Source organism: Schistocerca piceifrons, chromosome X (genome assembly GCF_021461385.2).
Source record: "Schistocerca piceifrons isolate TAMUIC-IGC-003096 chromosome X, iqSchPice1.1, whole genome shotgun sequence".
In the NCBI taxonomy this organism is placed as follows: domain Eukaryota; kingdom Metazoa; phylum Arthropoda; class Insecta; order Orthoptera; family Acrididae; genus Schistocerca; species Schistocerca piceifrons.
This window is the reverse complement of record NC_060149.1, coordinates 769,237,312-769,255,337: the sequence shown is the minus strand read 5'-3', so window position 1 is coordinate 769,255,337 and position 18,026 is coordinate 769,237,312. Positions and strand designations below refer to the sequence as shown.

General features: G+C 42.2%; 1 protein-coding gene and 1 pseudogene across 3 annotated transcripts in view; both read left to right on the top strand.

The window, feature by feature from the left end:
* The window catches only part of LOC124722065 (transcription factor CP2), an 881,222-nt gene that overhangs the window by 300,711 nt on the left and 562,485 nt on the right, over positions 1-18,026 (top strand). The gene's annotated exons all lie outside the window — the stretch shown is intronic.
* LOC124723825 lies at positions 3,861-3,978 on the top strand (annotated as a pseudogene).

Here is an 18,026-nt window from a genome sequence, read left to right as displayed (position 1 = left end):
TTTTCTCAGCTTTTCACTTAAAAATTGTGTTTACAAGACGAAAATTCACTTTTTTGGGAAGCAGATGTAAACTACCCATGTATGTACGTGATAACCTCTTCAAAGGACTCGAAACGTTTTCCAGCCACTCATTTCATTTTAAAATAGGTGGAAATCGGTAGATGACATTCCAGATCTTTGAATCCGTGTTTCGCCACTACTAAAGCGGGCAGGTGTATTGTCCTGATCACAGGTGACTTTTCCTCTTTTCCAGAACAGATCTCATATAACGTATTTTTTCATACATCTGGTCCCGAAGACTGGACTACTGTTCCTTAGTTGTTGTTTTACCTTTTGAAAAGAAATCGAGAGTAAAGTCTCTTTCGCATCCCAGAAAACACTCTCCCGACATATAAAATCGGATTCACTCTTTCTGCTGTAGTACTGCCTGCTTCATGCCATTACTTTGGTGTTTCATTTCAGATGCTACGTGATGGGCACAAGTGGAATATATAGTTACACAAGTGCACAACTTCAGTTGTATTCTTTTCAAAAAATGTTAGATCATAATTCGAACAACACAGCCACCATCGTGAAGAAAACGTTTCCGTAGTTGATTCTTCGCGTGAAATGCACTGTGGCCTTTCAGCCGATACGCTTATGGTGTTAGTTTTTTCATACGCCATTAACCGACGATCGTCCAACATCATATTACGCACTTTGTCTCAAGACAACTAAGTCCACATTTGAATTCAGCCGCCCCATTCTTAACGTTCTCGTTAACATAGCCTGATAGGTCTGCGCTATGCTGGAAGACTTCGGCTTCAGATTTAGTACAATTTTGCGAAAGATTTTACTGTTTTTATTTACTCTTTTATTTGGTTTTGAGAGAGCCTTGAGAAAATACAGCTGTTCAGATAAAGCAAGAGCAGTTCCTTCACTATCTCGTTAGATGAACTTCGGAGTATTAACTGAATATCACAGTACTTGTCCCCTTCGCGTACTATAATTTGTGAAAAATGTTCAAATGTGTGTGGAATCTTATGGGATTTAACTGCTAAGGTCATCAGTCCGTAAGCTTACACACTACTTAACCTAAATTATCCTAAGGACAAACACACACACCCATGCCCGAGGGAGGACTCGAACCTCCGCCGGGACCAGCCGCACAGTCCATGACTGCAGCGCCTTAGACCGCTCGGCTAATCCCATGCGGCATTTGTGAAAAACCTTGATAATTTTTCCGATAATGAAATGTTAAGGTTGACGTAGATGACTCACATTGTACAGCGGATTGATACTTGTTGTTGTGGCACAATATTAAGGTAACAGATTCGCAACCGGAAAGAATTCATGCAGATTTAAACTTTCCAAGGTCATTTAACGCCGAAGTCTACCAGGAAAATAAAATAAAGTTGAACCTCTGTTATGTAGAATTCTGTAAATTTTTTACATTTTATTCTGCCTATAAAAATAAGGTAACTGTACAAAATTAATTATTTTAGGACCTTCCGTTTCTGACTTATTAATTTTTAAGGTTCCCAAGATTGTGCGAGTATTGTCGCGCTTCGAAACCTTAAAATGGCCAAAGCTCAAAAACTATTTGACTTACAGATCTGGAATTTATACTATTTGATTCAGTTTCTTGTAAACTTTAAAAATATGTGTTGTTCGATCATATTCATTTACATGCCAATTTATTTCCAAACAAAATTTTTTATTTCGTTATTTCAAACCAGGAAGTTTTTAGTATCGAAGAAAAAGTGCATGTGAGTCATACACAGTCGTTGTGCCAAATTTCTTGATGGTATCCAATTTGAACATACTAAAATAAATTTCACTTGATGCAATTTGCATTGCAAACTGTACATTTGCACCATGTTTGCAAGTTCGTCTTTAAAATTAAAGCTAAAGTGAAATTAATGTGTAATAGTTAAGAATACTTTGGTTTAACATGTTAAGAATTGAGTTATTGATCCCATGAGACAATTGAAATGAGTAATGTGAGGGATTTTATGTAATTTTCATTTTATACAGGTTGGTCAGAAACAGTTTGAACAGCTTGCAAGGCTGTTGCAGGGTAGGTTATGCTGATAAATACTTTTTAAGGAAAAAAATCTATATGTTGCGTCATTTGCGAGTTAATTATCATTGAAGTTAGCCAATGAGGCCGTTGCGCGCGGAAATTCAAGCGGCCCGCCAGAAACACAATTAGTGTCAGTTGTTGCCATAGCGTAGATGATAGCGCACGAGAATGCTCAGCCTTTGGCTCGTGTTGGATCCTTACTATCGTTTCATGTCCTATTTGTGTATCGCTCTCTTGTTCGGTTTTAGGAAACCAAACGAAGATTGCGTATGGCATCATCGTCTCTGGAGGGGAGGGGGGGCTTGAATTTGCGCGCGCAGCCGCCTAAATCACTAACTTCAGTGCTAGTTAAGTCGGACACGGCGCAACATATCAAATTGTTTTCTTAACAATTATTTCTTAGCACAGCCTGACCTGCAACACTCTTACAAGCTTCTCAGACGGTTTCTGACCACGCTGTATAAATTTTAATTTAGCTGTTGTTTATGTTAATAGAACATATATGCCACCAATATGTAATAAAACTAAAACATTCGCTTATGTTAACACTGTAATTCACTTCAGAAGAGATAAATTGTTGAGATAAAATTAGTAAAGAACTGGAGTGACAAAGAGAAGCAGTGTACTGCGTAAATGTATGACTCATTAAGCACATGTGTTGGGGTGACAGAGTGGCAGAAACGTACCGCTGTCATGATTAAAATGCCTAATTACCCAATAAAATGTTGAAAGGCGTATGTTGGAGAACAAGTACCAAGCGCAGGCAACGAAGTGAAACATTTTACTTGTCGCATTACAACATGTGGTTTCAACATTTTATTGGACGATTAAGTATTTTAAATAGTGAGATCGCAACATTTCTCCCACTGCTTCAACTGAGGTATTCATGTAGAATGAAACTGGTCTTGGCTTAATAAATGCAGCTAATATAACAATTGACGTGGTTTCTTAACATTCATATTAATCAGCTGTGCAAGCACAAGATGATCAAATATTAACTACTTTCCAGTTGTTTGAGTCTGTTGAAAGGAAAACCCCAGCAGTCACTTTATTCTATGTGACAAATTATCAGCATACAGCAGAAGAAAGGAGCTTGGCCAAAAGATTTTATGAAACTGTAGCAATCACAGGGACTCTGAAGTATTTATTACGCGGAGCAAAGCCAAAGTTAAAGTAAAATTTGTTTTCCGTTTTAAGTATTTTGACGTTCGTAAAATTCAAGTGTGACCGGATGAAGATGACACGCTCTTGAACAGATTACGGGGTTTATTGCTTGTGTTTACGACAGCAAATGGCAGATGGCTTGTGTGGTGCGAAAAGTTGAACGAGAAAAAAAAGCCCTTTACTTATGCATCATTGTAGACCAACTCCTTCTTTTTCATAACCAAGAAAACCAGATAAGCTGACTGTTTCAAAAAAATTTCGTATGTGTAAATTAAAACCCGCAGCTGCCACTGAAAGAACATATAGACCATAAGATGAAAAGATACGAAAAGCCTCGCAGATTATTTTGAAAAAGAACGCGTTGTTATATCAATAACCTGTCATTATTGCTTGAGAGGAGTGGGATATTCATTTAAAAAAAGACATCAGCGTACAATCTTAGCAACTGGATCACCATAACGTTTATCTCGTTGAAGATGAGTAGAAAGTTTCTCAGTGCAAGACATTTGATAGTAACAGTTTCACCAGTGTTTAATTAATAGTATTAATGAATACGAATGTATTTGTAAAATAAAGGTACAGTTAAAGTAAGTTATTTATAGTCGTTATTGAGGATGTGTTGTTATGTTGTGCCAACGGCCTTGCCGCAGTGGTAACACCGGTTCCCAGCAGATCACCGAAGTTAAGCGCTGTCGGACTGGGCTACCACTTGGATGGGTGACCATCCGGTCTGCCGAGCGCTGTTGACAAGCGACGTGCACTCAGCCCTCAAGAGGCAGGGAGAGCGGTGTGCTGCACATGCCCCTCCATATCCGCATCCTGTGACGCCTGTGGGCTGAGGATGACACGGCGGCCGGTCGGTGCCGCTGGGCCTTCATGGCCTGTTCAGACGGAGTTTAGTTCTAGTTGTTATGGTGTATGTTAAAGCCCTTCAACAGTTAACATTTTTGAGGCCAAAAAACAATACCAACCTTATTTGGTTTTTTTGACATTTATGCTTTCCATAACAACTTAGTAGTAAGTCCAAAGTGCTACAGCTACACACTGGATGCTGTGCTTACCAGTAAAATAAAATTTATTTTAATATATTCTAACTGGATCAGTTGCCACACATATTAACAAATGCTGTATGAATAACATGTATTCTTTCTCAAAACAGAAATCAGATTTTGAAATTTTAAGAATTTAAAGAAATTTTCGTTTGGCAAAATTCAACATTTTTATGAATATGGTCAAGTTACTGCTTTTAAAGCTTATAAGATACTGAATAAAGTGGTAGAAATTTTAGGTCTGTAACTCACATAGTTTTTGAGTTTCGTTTCAAAACATGACAGGAATAGCATAATTTTAGAAATTTTAAAAATTAACTCAAAAATTTTAATTTGGAATTTTTAATGCAAACAACTACTATCAATGTACGAAAAATTATCAATATCAGAGACGTTATGAACCAGCCCACTGGTTAATTACACATTGCACTGTTTAAGTGGTGGTCTTGTAGAGCAGAGTGAATTGTCGATGTGGATACCATTTAAATATTGTCATATGAGAACGTTGTTAACCAGGACTGATCTTTTAGGGATCAAAACGTTCGTAACATGTACAACATTGCCTGATCGCATCACATTTTTTTATGTTTTATTGGCTATTTGGTGACCTCATTCAGCCAACTAAATACACAACAGATCGGATAGAAACATATTAAAGTGATACATGATTGCAGTGACTTAATAATTTGTATACAAAAGTAAAAAAAAAAATATTCTAATCAGGCGTCAATATTAAAGTCATCGCTTTATATTTCATGAATGTATCGTATATAGTTTCTTTTGCTGCGTATTTGGAAGGTATATAACGTTCTGACATAGCTTAACGCGGTTGGCAAAACTGCTTCTCCACAGTGCCTCAGTGATATGCGATTTTTCAGAACTTTAGCAATGAATGATATAGGATAACCTAGCTGTCACATGGGCATTAAATTGTAGGCAAACGTTACTGCTTTCCGCAGGAATCCAATGAAAATGTACGCTACTGGCCATTAAAATTGCTACACCAAGAAGAAATGCAGATGATAAACGGGTATTCATTGGACAAATATACTACAACTGACATGTGATCACATTCTCACGCAATTTGAGTGCATAGATCCTGAGAAATAAGTACCCAGAACAACCACCTCTGGCCGTAATAACGGCCTTGATACGCCTGGGCATTGAGTCAAACAGAGCTTGAATGGCGTGTACAGGTACAGCTGCCCATGCAGCTTCAACACGATACCACAGTTCATCAAGAGTAGTGATTGGCGTATTGTGACGCGCCAGTTGCTCGGCCAACATTGACCAGACGTTTTCAATTGGTGAGAGATCTGGAGAATGTGCCGGCCAGGGCAGCAGTCGAACATTTTCTGTATCCAGAAAGGCCCGTACAGGACCTGCAACATGCGGTCGTGCATTATTCTGCTGAAATGTAGGGTTTCGCAGGGATCGAATGAAGGGTAGAGCCACGGGTGGTAACACATCTGAAATGTAACGTCCACTGTTCAAAGTGCCGTCAATGCGAACAACAGGTGACCGAGACGTGTAACCAATGGGATCCCATACCACCACGCCGGGTGATACGCCAGTATGGCGATGACGAATACACGCTTCCAATGTGCGTTCACCGCGATGTCGCCAAACCCGGATGCGACCATCCTGATGCTGTAAACAGAACCTGGATTCATCCGAAGAAATGACGTTTTGCCATTCGTGCACCCAGGTTTGTCGTTGATTACACCATCGCAGCCGCTCCTGTCTGTGATGCAGCGTCTAGGGTACCGATTCTGCTAACAGTCATTGGATCTCGACCAACGCGAGCAGCAATGTCGCGATACGTTAAACCGCAATCGTGATAGGCTACAATCCGACCTTTATCAAAGTCGGAAACGTGATGGTACGCATCTCTTCTCCTTACACGAGGCATCAGAACAACGTTTCACCAGCCAACGCTGGTCAACTGCTGTTTGTGTATGAGAAATCGGTTGGAAACTTTCCTCATTTCAGCACTTTGTAGCAGTCGCCACCGGTGTCAACCTTGTGTGAATGCTCTGAAAAGCTAATCATTTGCGTATCACAGCATCTTCTTCCTGTCAGTGAAATTTCGCGTCTGTAGCACGTCATCCTTGTGGTGTAGCAATTTTAATGGCCAGTAGTGTCATTCTACGTGATTGTTTGATTCAGTAAGAACATGTCTTAAGCTTAAGTGTACACCGGGTCAAAAATATCGGTGTCCTAGTGTTGGGAAACGAGGTGATGGCCAGTTGATCGACCGAGATGTTACCTGGCTGACTCGGCGGGCAGACGCTGACAATCATCCGTCATTACCCGTTGCGATTGTTCCATTGTACAGCGCGCGTCCTTGCTGGCGCGTGCTGAGTCGACGTCGTATAATCTCGACCGCGTGTCGTTCGTTTCTAACGACACTGGCCGTGAAACCCTGTCCTGTACAGATAACCAGCGAGGAATCGCTGAGCTGGCAGCGCCGGACTCCGAGCGTGAGAAGGGGATCAGCTTCCCATCCGGCCGCTCTGGTTTCTCCGAGTTCTTTCGACAAGGTGACGCCGATGAGTACCGCCTCCTTCTCCAGCCGTGTCAATGTTCCGTCTGTAATGAGATCGATGTGGACAGACGACTTCTGCTTCCCTCTTGAAGCACATAGATATAAGTTTACCTGCCGACAAGACAGCTGGACGTCAGCGTGTGAGTTTCTTTAGTAAGCAAAATGGACAAAAAATTAGATACCACCTGAACACATCACGTTAATACCGTGTAACACCGTCTCTGGCCTGGATAATGATCTTAACATGACGAGGAATAAGGCTACAACTTTGTTCTGGTATGCCATATCCAGCTGAAGCCACCTAATTCTTTCTTGGTCTGCGCAGTGTACGACCAAGGCTATCAGCTTCGACAAATTCAGTGCCGTAGGGATCAGGCGCACCAGTGCGTAAAGCCCATATATTTACCAAAGAACTGACCCTTGAATCACTGTAGTGTAGTGGGCTGAAGTTAGTGAAACAGTATACAGGGTGGTCCATTGAAAGTGACCGGGCCAAATATCTCACGAAATAAGCGTCAAACGAAAAAACTACAAAGAACGAAACTCCTCTAGCTTGAAGGGGGAAACCAGATGGCGGTGTGGTTGGCCCTCTAGATGGCGCTGCCATAGGTCAAACGGATATCAACTGCTTTTTTTGTAATAGGAACCCCAATTTTTTATTACATACTCGTGTAGTACGTAAAGAAATATGAATGTTTTAGTTGGACCACTTTATTCGCTTTGTGATAGATGGCGCTGTAATAGTCACAAACATATGGCTCACAATTTTAGATGAACAGTTGGTAACAGGTATGTTTTTTAAATTAAAATACAGACCGTAGGTACGTTAGAACATTTTATTGCGGTTGTTCCAATGTGATACATGTACCTTTGTGAACGTATCATTTCTGAGAATGCATGCTGTTACAACGTGATTACCTGTAAATACCACATTAATGCAGTAAAGGCTCCAAATGATGTCCGTCAATCTCAATGCATTTTTGCAATTCATGTAACGACATTGCTCTCAACAGCGAGTAGTTCGCCTTCCGTAATGTTCGCACATGCATTGACAATGGGCTGACGCATGTTGTCAGGCGTTTCCTTCGACTTTCCCCACAGAAAGAAATCCGGGGACGTCAGATCCGGTGAACGTGCGGGCCATGGTATGGTGCTTCGACTACCAATCCACCTGTCATGAAATATGCTATTCAATACAGCTTCAACCGCACGCAAGCTATGTGCCGGACATCCATCATGTCGGAAGTACATCGCCATTCTGTCATGCAGTGAAACATCTTGTAGTAACATCGGTAGAACATTACGTAGGAAATCAGCCTACATTGCACCATTTAGATTGCCATCGATGAAATGGGGGCCAATTATCCTTCCTCCCATAATGCCGCACCATACATTAACCCACCAAGGTCGCTGATGTTCCACTTGTCGCAGTCATCGTGGATTTTCCGTTGCCCAATAGTGCATATTATGCCGGTTTACGTTAACGCTGTTGGTGAATGACGCTTCGTCGCTAAATAGAACGCGTGCAAAAAATCTGTCATCGTCGCGTAGTTTCTCTTGTGCCCAGTGGCAGAACTGTACACGACGTTGAGTCGTCGCTGTGCAATTCCTGGTGCATAGAAATATGGTACGGGTGCAATAGATGTTGATGTAGCATTCTCAACACCGACGTTTTTAAGATTCCCGATTCTCGCGCAATTTGTCTGCTACTAATGTGCGGATTAGCCGCGGCAGCAGCTAAAACACCTATTTGGGCATCATCATTTGTTGCAGGTCCTGGTTGACGTTTCACATGTGGCTGAACACTTCCTGTTTCCTTAAATAACGTAACTATTAGGCGAACGGTCCGGACACTTGGATGATGTCATCCAGGATACCGAGCAGCATACATAGCACACGCCCGTTGGGCATTTTGATCACAATAGCCATACATCAACACCATATCGACCTTTTCCGCAATTGGTAAACGATCCAGTTTAACAGGGTAATGTACCACGAAGCAAATAGCGTCCGCACTGGCGGAATATTACGTGACACCGCGTACTTATACGTTTGACTATTACAGCGCCATATGTCACAAAACGAAAAAAGTGGTCCAACTAAAACATTCATATTTCTTTACGTACTACACGAATATGTAATAAAAATGGGGGCTCCTATTTTTAAAAAACGCAGTTGATATCCGTTTGACCTATGGCAGCGCCATCTAGCGGGCCAACCACAGCGCCATCTGGTTTCCCCCTTCAAGCTAGACGATTTTCGTTCTGTGTAGTTTTTCCGTTTGATGCCTGTTTCGTGAGGTATTTGGCCCGGTCACTACCAATGGACCACCCTGTACAGTACATTACTGAACCGGAACCCAGTACAGTAGCATGTTGCCTTTCTAATGGCTTCCAGTGGCAATGAAAATCTGACCTTCAGTATTTCTGGAATTATTGGGCGAATTTAAAAATTTAACATGCTGTCGTAATCTACTCATTAATGGGTATAACCTTACGTTAGAAGTTTTACATAATAAGAGAAGTATTACGGGTGTCTCCTACTGTCAGCTGTGTTTGGAGATTCGTGACTCCCCTCCCTGGCCAAGCTCCTCTATTCTCTCCCTTTTATTCTGTTTTCATCACTTTTTAGAATCGGTTACTCTCCTTTTACAATACGCACTTCTACATTCTAGCAGTTGAACGCTTTTAAATAGGAGATGGTCTTGCCTCTACTGCATCAGAGGTGGGATATTTCCTGCCTCTGCCGGCCGGAGTGGCCGAGCGGTTCTAGGCGCTACAGTCGGGAAATGCGCGACCGCTACGGTCGCAGGTTCGAATCCTGCCTCGGGCATGGATGTGTGTGATGTCCTTAGGTTAGTTAGGTTTAACTAGTTCTAAGTTCTAGGGGACTGATGACCTCAGAAGTTAAGTCCCATAGTGCTCAGAGCCTATTTCCTGCCTCTAGCATAGCCTTGGGGTTGCTCTCTTGCTGACGTCCCTCATTTTGTTTTTACCATTCACAACACGACTGCACTTGTACGTTTTTTAGCCTTTTACCTTTTATCTTTCTGAGATGTCAACCTGTCTGAATGGACCACATTGGAAACAAGGGACTGATGACCTTGCTGTTTGGTCCCTTCAACCCCAACCAACCAACCAACCAACCAACCATAGATTGGTTTGTATGATTACACAAATACAGGACAATCATCGGAAGCAGTCACAGCCACAAAATACATTGGTGTGCAAAACTTAAAAGTAACTTTCGCATTATGTGTCGCTGCCAAGTAACAAAGCTTGATGAAAATTTGAGCATACGTAGAAAGAACTGCTACGGTGTAGTGCAGAAGAAAGCAATTCGTAATGAGACGAACAGAAATGACACTTTTATTCAAAGATAATAATTACACTGAAGTCATCGGGATTTATGATAGTTCCCTGGGCATTACGAAAGGCGGCATGTGGTTCTTACTAGGCTGTGTGATGACCACGGGCGGCAGTGCGTGCTCTGCAATGTGCACCAATGCTGGCCACAAGGTTGGTAAAAAGTTTTTTGGGAGGGCGTTTCATTCCTCCACCAACGTGGTTGACAACCACTGAATGGTCATTGGTGAATGTGGACGTGCTGCACTCCGTCTCCCCAGCGCATCCCACACCCCATCTACGTGATTTAAGTCGGAGGGACGGGGAAGACATCCATTCGGACATCCTCTCGTTCCACCATCTCCTCCACTTGCGCAGTTCTATGTCGTTGCGCGTTGTTATCCTGAAAAGACGCACATGGTGAAACAGTGCAGTGTAATAATAATGTTGACCGCAAGACTGCTTACAGCGGCTCCAACGCCTTGGCAAGCAGGTGATCTTTTGCTGGGTACCTGGCCACGTTGGGATACAGGGTAACCACATGGCTGATAAAGCTTCCAAGGAAGCATGTTGGGATGGTGCTGTCCATCAATGTCCGATCCCGTTGCACGCCATTATCTCATTTTCTGACAGATGCATCAAGCGTCAGTGGGAGACTGAATGGTTGCAGGTGTCGGACAACAAACTGCGGTCGCTCAAACCGACCACTAAAGCTTGGAGGACTTCGTGTCAGCCTCGCCGCTGGTAGGAGGTTTTGCTCACCAAACTGCGCATCGAGCATAGCCCTTTCACACATAGCTTCCTCTCCGGGGGGAGGATCCACCTTTCTGTGAAGTTTGTGGCGTGCAGCTTTCAATTCAGCTTATTGTGGCTTCGTGTGTTCTGTATACTGATAACAGGGCAGCCCTTGGTCTCGCTGGAGATCTGCCCACCGTCCTTGCAGATACCGATACAAGTGTTAACAGGGTGGTGAGATTTTATGAACTGTCAGGCCTCATCCCTAAACTGGTGGGGAAGGGCAGCAGACTTCAGTACGTTATAAACTGCTGTGCCTGTGGGGGCAGCCTTCGTCCCCACCCATGAGATTTCATGTTGATTCTTCGTCAGGGCGCTGATGACCATGATGTCGAGCGCCCCCTCAACCCAACTCATCATCATCACAATAAGGTTGACCGGCAGGCGAATGTACTGTGTTCAAAGATAAAGAGGTTTGTATGCCCATGCAACATTGTGCCTCCCCACACTATAACACCTGGACCACAAGAAATACCAAGTTGACAGTTTCCCTCAGTGCCTTATGAAACCTCATATGGCGAGAGGTGGAAGCACGCAATGCACCCAGGAGCATTCTCAAACATGATCGTTTTTGTGGTCCAGGTATTATGGCGTGGGGAGGCATAATCTTGCATGGTTTGATTTTGCGCATTGGTTTCCATTTTTCGGCCGATCGGACATTACTTTCTGAACAGCCCTCGTAAATCTCACGTGTTGTCAACCCTGATAGATACCGACCATCGTTCTTACAGCGTACCCATCGTGAATGGAATAGGAATGGATGGAAAAGATTGTGACAGAATATTTACCTCCGTCACAAACCGTACGGTGGCTTGTGTTCTACAGATAATTTATTTCTGTACGGTTTATTGATCTGCGACAATTAAGATCTAATCTTACCTAACGCAGGCAGAGAATCGCGTGACGCTGAAATCCGTATTGTCTTAGGATGAATCGCTGCTGAAAAGATCGGATGTGGGACAGTTTGGTAACCATAACCGCGCTGTCATTCTGTGTCCTCGCAGGAATGGTTTAGAAACGAACGACGGAATTGTTTCGTGTGTGCTGATAATTGCCATATCACACAATACGTCCAATCAATCTTTTTCTTAAAAATATTCTAATTAGTTACAATGAGAAAGCGGAGGATTGCATTTCATGGCCAGGATAACAACAAGGAGACAAAAAGTTCGACTTCTTTGATACAAACCCAAATTTCAAGATTTAAGGAAGCTGAGAAAGATCTACAGGAGTTGGGTATTGTAGACAGGGATATAGAAAACAGAGACGAATTCGGAGAAAAGATACAAAACGTCAAGAGTTTCCCGAAGAACACACAAAAGAACCGAGGAGGGAACATACACAGAAGAAAGAAGTGAACACCTGAGAAGTTTTGGGAATCCAAAAAAACGGAAAAGAGTATGATGTTATAAGTCGGCTGTTTCACGTGGCCCTGAAATGGCCAATTTGGAGTTATAATAATAGTAATAATAATAATAATCTGATTAGATTTCACCCAAAAGTTAATGGAGATTAAGTATCACAGACTGAACAGTTAGTAGCAGTGCTATAACTACGATTTAACTATCATATTATTAGTTCTACGTATTTAAAATTAGAAGTTTCGTGATAGATTAAAACTCTGTGCCACATGGGAGCAACGACTCAGTTACCCGAGTACGCCTCTCGGGCTAGCTCGCAGCGACATGAGCCAGTACCGCACTCTTCTTTTTCCGAAATCCGCAAAGGTTCTCGCGCATACCTTAATGGACCGCCTTCCTTCGGAGAAACGATAGCAACAAAATAAAATATTTATGATGTGCACAAAAGATGGTAATGCCGTCAGCTTTAGCACCACGGTTTTATCTCAGCAGGATTTATTTCAGTAAGGAATTCCTAGTAATTCCTCTAATCTGTACATGAAAAAAAGAAGGGTTCCCGCAGTTTCCACAGTTCCTTTACCGAATATATGAGGATACCTTTCCTCAAGTTCATAAAATACATGAAGAGACAGATACGAGAAATTTCAGTGTAACAATTATTGCTAGGACTTCGCGTGTGTGTACTGCAGTGATCTCTCTTGCATTACATAACAACTCCCTTTTGGGTTGATGGTAGCAGAGAGGCGACAGTCCCATGGACCCAGCCTGAGTGCAGCGGTTACTTGGCAAAGCTAGCTTGGTAAACTGTTTGTCAAACGTCAACATCACGCGCGCCTGTAGTGGACACTCCCCTAAGAAGCAAATGAAGCACTCAACTACCCAGGCTGTTGGTAAGTAGCACTGTCACACGTCAGAGAACACGCAGTTTATATTATATATATATATATATATATATATATATATATATATATATATATATATATATATTCCCTATTAATCTATGTTTGTCAAGTGAGTGGAACGGAAAATCACATCAGCTTGCCTATGAAACATTGTTCCGAGATCGAAAGCCACGGTTCAAAAATTTCACAAGCTTCTAAATAGGTTGTTGATTTAATTTCCCTGGCCGCGTGACTATACATGTTGCCGTGTGAGCAGAACAATACATAGGTACTATGGTATAGACAGTCTTTTACGTAAGATCGTAATCGGGTTAATCAGTAGATGGTCGTGCGGTAGCGTTCTCGCTTCCCACCCCCGCGTTCCCGGGTTCGATTCCCGGCGGGGTTAGGGATTTTCTCTGCCTCGTGATGACTGGGTGTTTTGTGATGTCCTTAGGTTAGTTAGGTTTAAGTAGTTCTAAGTTCTAGAGGACTGATGACCATAGATGTTAAGTCCCATAGTGCTCAGAGCCATTTGAACCATATAATCAGTAGAAGAATACATTTTACAACAAGCTAAAAGATATACGTACATCATATGTGAAGAAATAAAAATTCAATTACAATTAATAATACGTCGAATCACCCGAAGCGTCGATAATTTCTTGACATCTCCGAGGCAATGTGGAAACCAAGTTATCCGCTGTTCACGTGGAAGAGACCTCCGTATTGCGCTGACAGCTGTTTCAAAGTGGAGATCTGTTTTCCTTGCAGTTTCTTTTTGATATAAGACCATATATATGTTCAATAGTATTAGCGACAGGCGACCGCGAAGGCCAATGCGGTACCTGCACACCTTTCTCCTTTGTCCAGTCCCTGCAAAGCCTGCTGCGGTGCTTCGGATCATTGCCCTCCTGTAGTATCCAATCTTCATTTTTGTCGATAAACCAACGTTTGGTAGTCGACATTAAACATCTTTGATAAATCTGTGACATCTTCTGTGCATTTAAACTGTTGATAAACACGTGCAAATTGCCGAAAGCCAATTTTGAGAAACATCCCCAAATAGCTTTATAGACATTGTTCCTTCTATTGGGTTGTGAAAGAACTAAGGCGATATCTGTTACCATCTGTGTGTAATGGCAATCACGCTTTTACTTAACACACACAATGGTGGCTCTGAGCACTATGGGACTTAACAGCTGAGGTCAACAGTCCCCTAGAACTTAGAACTACTTTAACCAGACTAACCTAAGGGCAGCACACACATCCATGCCCGAGGCAGGATTCGAACCTGCGACCGTAGCGGTCGCGCGGTTCCAGACTGTAGCGTCTAGAACCGCTCGGCCATTCCGGCCGGCTTTACTTAACAGACTGTATGTGAAATATAACTACATAAGAATTTACTGTGTTAAAATACACAAATTTCTAGCGGTGATGCTCATGTAACAACAAATTTTATATATTTTTAAATGCTGAATGCAGTATGCAATAGAATGCTGACGAAGGTAAGTTCACTCAAAAAAGAAAACAGTACTTGTATTAGTTCGCAGACTAATAGCGTATCTTTGAAACAGCCGTGGAGTCACTCTTGTTTGCTGAAACATGCGAAAATAAGATAGTGGGCTGAGCTGAATTCTGCCGTCATATCGTTACGTAATCATTTGCGAGACACTTAAAATGTGATACGCTTCCAGTAAACGCTCTCCGCTTTAATTTGCTCAAGGGAAAGAGATAAGATTCGGAATCTTTGCTATGTCAGAAAGGAGGCATTACTGTACAAGCAAGAAATACAAGACAGTAACTCTTTTCCAAATACAGGTAATCAACTTACTATGTGAGAAGTGTCACCAATTATTCCTCAACTACAGGCAACTGGGGCCATGCAAACGACAACTTAATGTCTTTATTTGTTCATCGTGAAATTACTGTAACAAGTAAGAAATACGCTACACCTGAACAACGGTTAAAGAATATAGCTTTCAAAATATGATCTGGTAATAAAATGAATATGATCTGGTAATAAGATGATTATGTTCGAATATTATCTATATATGTGCACTGTCTGTACAGCATTAAATTAATGGAATCTACAGCAGTATCGCTCAAAGTGTCTCGTAATGAAAGCAGATTGTGCCACGGTGTAAGTGATAGTCGTCCAGAAGATGTAAATCAACAGAGTGAATTTATCGGGCAGCGTCGTCCACGGCCAATTCCGAGCATAACGATAATAGTAATAGCCTACGATGATCGTACACCCCATGAGTTTGGTAGGCAAACCCTCGGCCGTCCATGGTGCACACATATAACCCAACCCATTCTGTCGCCGTTTGTAGAAAGTCACTGAGATCTGTTCTCCAACAGTGCCCTTGTTTACACTTACTATGTTACTCCACCTGTTTTCCAATATGTTCACCAATTCCTATGGTCAACATGAACATCATACCTAACGGACTCCCCCACAAAAGAATATGTACAGGACATGATGGGACGGTGTTTGGTCCGATACAAAGTCCCTTGACCAATTGCGGCAACAAGTGAAAGTATCTCTGAGATCTACTTCCCTAGATGATAACCGACATATCTATGATCGCCTTCAAGTACAACTGCAGAACTGCGTTTTAGCTAATGTAGGCTGTACAAAAAAAAATACCGGAAATGTTTCCCAAAACAATCTGTTCACAGTATTTATGAATACATGATTATGATCACACAGTGCACAACATATGTAACAAGCGAAAAAACTTCTTTAATGTGAATCCCTTACTTCAGTCACAGGTTCATATTTCTTTTTGGACTACTCTACAGTTTAAGAAGGTATCAGTGTATTATCAACATTAATCGTTGTGTACCCGTTCACAAATGTTTGAAGGAAGGCATGCGTGTCATGTAAAGTCGACACAGTCCAAAATAATTTCTACATTTGGCCGTCATTTCTAGTCCTCCCAGAGAAGACTCTCGGCATCGGTAAAGAGATTTCACTCGCTAAAAGTAGAAAAAGTAGAGATGGTAGATTTCCATGAACTGGCTGAGGTTCAAATGGTTCAAATGGCTCTGAGCACTATGGGACTCAACATCTATGGTCATCAGTCACCTAGAACTTAGAACTACTTAAACCTAACTAACCTAAGGACAGCACACAACACCCAGCAACTGGCTGAGGAAGTAAGATGATAAACGAGTTTTTCTTTTGTCGCAAGGAAGATACAGGGTGTCAATTCTTGAACTATATGAAATAAAATCGCCATAACTTCTGAACGGTTTGCGGTAGGACGTTCAAATTGCACGGTTGGCCGCGAGGCATCATGGGAATTGGTATGGTTTATTTTAGCGACAAAGCGCACCTTCATTTGGATGAGTTCGTCAGTAAGCAAAAGTGGCACATTTGGGGGACTGACAATCCGCAATTCGCGATCGAGAAGTGTCTTCACCCTCAACGGATGCAATGTCCAGTCACGGAGTAATCTTTGCGATATTTCTTGACGGCACGGTGACTACCAAACGGTACGCGAAGATTCTGGGAAGATGATTTCAGGCCCATTATCCAAAGTGATCCTGATTTCAACAAGATGTGGTTCATGCAAGACGCAGCTCGAGCCGGTCGTTGTGACCGAGCGGTTCTAGGCGCTTTAGTCTGGAACCAAGCTGCTGCGGTTCGAATCCTGCCTCGGGCATGGATATGTGTGATGTCCTTAGGTTAGTTAGGTTTAAGTAGTTCTAAGTCTAGGGGACTGATGAACTCAGATGTTAAGTCCATAGTGCTCAGAGCCATTTGAACGCAGCTCGACCCCATCGAAGCAGGAGAGTGTTTGGTGACCTGGAGGAGCAGTTTGGGGACCGCATTGTGACTCTGGGGTACCTACACGCCACTGGCATGGGCCTGAATTCACCGCCATGTTCTCTTTATATGATCACATGTGACTTCTTTTTTGTGGGGCTATATTAAAGACAAGGTGTACAGCAGTACTCCCAAAACCATTGCTGAGCTGAAAACAGTCATTCAGGAGATCATCGACATCAACGATGTTCGGACACTTCAGCGGGTCATGCAGAATTTTGCTATTCGTCCGCGTCACATCATTGTCAATGACGGCAGGCACACCAAACATGTCATAACCTAAATCAGAATATCTGTGGTGACGTTTACATGTTGAATAAAGTGTGTGCGCACAGTAGTTTGTAACTAATTTACGTTTTTTTATACAGTTGAATAACTGTCACATTGTATCATCTATTGTTGAGGAAATATCTTTATGTTCAGTTGTTGGAAACAAAATGTCCGATTCTGGGAAGATGTGATGTAAATATATGTATAGTGCCAGTTTGCTGGAGAGTTTTTTTAATTACGTTACGCCTCAAATGTCATACAGATTAGATAACACGACCAGTGATGAAAAAAATAGGTTAAAAATTAAGTCTGAGGGGGAGTCGCACCATCGCTTCATCCAAGTTTGTCTTACGACGCTCGACCGCTAATCATATGACCACCATAAACTCTAACGTCCGGCATCTACGCACAGATAGATCAGGTAAATAATAAACGATTAAAACTTTTCTTGCATTTTGACGGATTCCAGTGACTCAGTGCCGATCGTAGAGGTAGTCAGCTTTATCGTCTGTTTATGAACGTAATACACTAAGGTAACATAAGTCATGTGATATCGATATGCACATGTAAAGATGGCGGTAGATCGCGTACACAAGGTATAAAAGGGCAATGCACTGGCGGAGCTGTCATTTGTACTCGGGTGATTCATGAAAAGATTTCCGACGTGATTGTGACCACACGACGGGAGTTAACACACTCTGAACGCCGAAT